The following is a 3,657-nucleotide window of genomic DNA, read 5'->3' as shown; positions in this document are numbered from 1 at the left end:
AGCTACTCCAGTGCTCTACTAAGCATATGAAATAAATGTGGACAGTTTTAGCCCGTACTTGAATTAATCCAGTGAAATAGCTCACCAGTGACACATTGAACTACTGCTGAATAGTATTTACCACTGCAGAGGTTTTGCAAATGTTAAGTCAAATTCTGCTTGCCTATAATGTCCTGCAGTGTTTGGGGATTGTTTCTGAAATAGCAGAGGACAAATCTGTTTCATCTTCTTCATGACAGTCTATCAACTATTGCTATCATATTTAATTTTAATATTTGAAGATTCAACACAGTTCTTCCAACAAATCTTTACACAGAAGGACTTCCAGGATTTTTACCACCTGACTCACCATCCTCTGGGTATGATTTAATTCCTTGATGACCTTCCAAAAAATGTGGTACCCAAGTTTAAACACAATACTAGATAAAGTTCAGCCAGTGCTAAATAGCATGAAACTGTTCATGCTATTTTTAACAGCTGTATCATACAGCTGGCTCATCTTAATCTTATGACCTACTGACACATCTAAATCCTTGGCCAAGCCAATGTTTCATTCAATCCTTGCCCTTTTACTTTTGTTTATCTACAATTACACTTTACATTTATTTCAATTGGTTGGATATATGTATCTCACTTGTAGGTATTTGCCCACATTTGCAGCCTTTCATGAATGGATTTGTAATCTGATTATATCCTGTGGTGTCAGCTTCCCATTCCAGCTTTGTCACAACTCTTTATGGATGAAAGTAGAGTCAAGATTAATACTTTCTTTTGCATCATCTCCATTATCACATGACCTTTCATAAGGAGCTGGCCTCTCTGGACCTTCCTTCTGTTTTCTTCTTAATCCAAATATAAACAAAAAGCTCTTTCTGGTGGTTTTAGTATCCTTCACAAGCCTTATTTCATTCTGAACCTTACTTTTCTATCTCATCCTTACAGGTTGTGATAACTAACTTCTTGGAGCAACCACCTCTATAATCTTTTGTAATAAAATAAAATAAAATAAAATAAAATAAAATAAAATAAAATAAAATAAAATAAAATAAAATAAAATAAAATAAAATAAAATAAAATAATAAAATAAAATAAAATAAAATAAATAAAATAAAATAAAATAAAATAAAATAATAAAATAAAATAAAATAAAATAAAATAAAATAAAATAAAATAAAATAAAATAAAATAATAAAATAAAATAATAAAATAAAATAAAATAAAATAAAATAAAATAAAATAAAATAAAATAATAAAATAAAATAAAATAAAATAAAATAAGTTCTCACTCTTCAATGAACTCGTGAAGCCAGATTCCATTTTTCCTTCTCAGTGGAACAATTTACAATTCACCTTCAATGATATTCCAATTCTTGCTGAACTCTATTTCCTTTGCAACTTTTTTTTTGAGTTTTTTAAGATTGTCATTCCTAAAGGTCAAGTACATATCCAACTATACACATCCATTCCTTCCACAAATTCCAAAATTACAACATAGCCATCATCCTTCCCAATGTTTGTAACACTGTCTCTTCATCAACATTCCCCACTGATCAGAACTAAATTGAGGGTGTAGGTTTCTTTCCCCCCCCCCGTCCTTTTATTTTCTGAGAGGCAGAGAGACCAGGAAGTCAGGATTTTACTGAGATGTTCCAGAGTTAGCAGGCTTCCAGATGTTGAGGATGTTCAAAATTCCCTATTAATACAATAACTGTCTCTGTGAAAGTTTTGTAACTGTTTCAGAAAAATATAATGTGTGCTTTCTGTTGGCTTGGCAGCCTGTTCTGTATTGCTACCTTGATAGAACTTGTCTCTTCCTACCATCATCTACAGGCTTTCATCATAGCTTCCAATCTCAGATTCATGGATTTATCTGGAGGCTTCAGAAGTGGTACATACACAACTTCTCTCTCCCTTTCTTTTTCACTCATCTGTTCCTTTTGAGCAAGATATACCCTTTGACTAAAATAAAGTCATCAATCAATGTCAGGCATGTTGAATCATCTTCAAGACTAGCCTACAGGGATCATTGGCTCCCTTTCAATACCGGCAGTACTCTGCTACAGCATATTCTTAATATAGTGCCAGCCTCATATATATCAGATTTCAACAGTAGTCATGTTCCTGGAGAGAAAGATCCAAATTTAAGAATTAAGAATTATTAATTATTCCCTTCTTCATAACTGCTATTTATATTGTACTTACCACAACATGTATGCTGCATGGAAGTTCTAAAGGTTATAGAGCAACACATTTGAAGGACACATGATTGGAAAAGATTGAACTACTTTAATTAAATCTGCTTAACACTTCTTCACTTCATTTCAGGACCATTAAAGATTGAATATCTGGGGCGATTACTATTGTGCTAATGTCTTCCTGTTAACTTCATTTTGCTTTACATCTACTCCTTATCTGGCTCTAGTGCAGGGGTCTTCAAACTTGGCCCTTTTGTGACTTGTGGACTTCAACTCCCAGAATTCCACAGCCAGCATGGCTGGCTGAGGAATTCTGGGAGTTGAAGTCCACAAGTCACAAAAGGGCCAAGTTTGAAGACCCCTGCTCTAGTGCCTCCAGTGTTGCTGACCCTGAGCTGATCTGGTACTGGTGGTAGCAGCAAATACTACTTGAAGTTATGTAGTATTTACAATATGTGCAATATTATATGCAATACAATGTTCTTTTCATGTATGCTTATGTATATCCACAGCCATACAATTTTTTCAACTTTCAGTTTAGCAGCCAGAACCAATGAAAGATGAAAGTTACATTTTGTGCTGCCATTTCATACTGTGGTAACTGCCTGGCATTCATGTCACTTTTAATCACATCACATTTGTTTTCTACTTGCAAGGAGCTCTGAGTAGCGTATATGGATTTCTCCAATGATCCTAGGTGGTAAATTCTGAAAAGTTTTTTGGTGCTGAAAAATAGGAAATTCTTCTGTGCTTTAGGTTTGTGGGACTCTGGACAGAATCCATGACTCACAAATAGTGCAAGAAGCTACATGTTAATGGATCAAAGCAGAATTGCTAATGAGCAGAAATCTAGAAGAGACGGATGGTATTATACACATGTTGCCTGGACTTGGGAGTGGGGGGGGGGAATTGGTAATTTTAAAACTATTCTCTTTCTGACTGAAGTAGAGTGAATGAATCTAATCTATCCTGAGGAGAATGATATAACATTTTCTTCTGCCAGTTCGCTAGAGACAGAGAAGGGAAAGAAAACCTGTGCCTTCACCCCTATTCACATGCATTTTTGATGCTGCTAAATTACAACTCCCATCAGCTCCAGCCAGCAGAGGTAGGGATGAAGATTCCTGGAAGTTCAACATCTGCAGTTTCCCACCCCCACATTGGTGGCTAACATGAGCTCTGTTGGTGATTCTGAACTTCCTGTCAACTCCAGTACTGCCTTTCCTCTTGAGAACAATGGTCTCTTGCAGGTTCATGCAGATTTTCCATGGGAATAAGGCTTTCTGCATAATCCAATGCTCCTTTCTTGAAAAAAGTTTTCCAGGGAAGGATAGGATCTTGATCTTCATTTCACATTCTCTTTAGGCAGCCTGATTCACAAACCTTGCTCTCCCTCTATATCCAGTTCCCAATCCCTAGATAATGTTAAAATTTTGAGATAGGTAGGATCCCAATGATAATT

This window comes from Vipera berus, assembly GCF_964194415.1.
Source record: "Vipera berus genome assembly, chromosome: Z".
NCBI classification, from domain to species: domain Eukaryota; kingdom Metazoa; phylum Chordata; class Lepidosauria; order Squamata; family Viperidae; genus Vipera; species Vipera berus.
Note: the sequence above shows the minus strand (reverse complement) of the source record.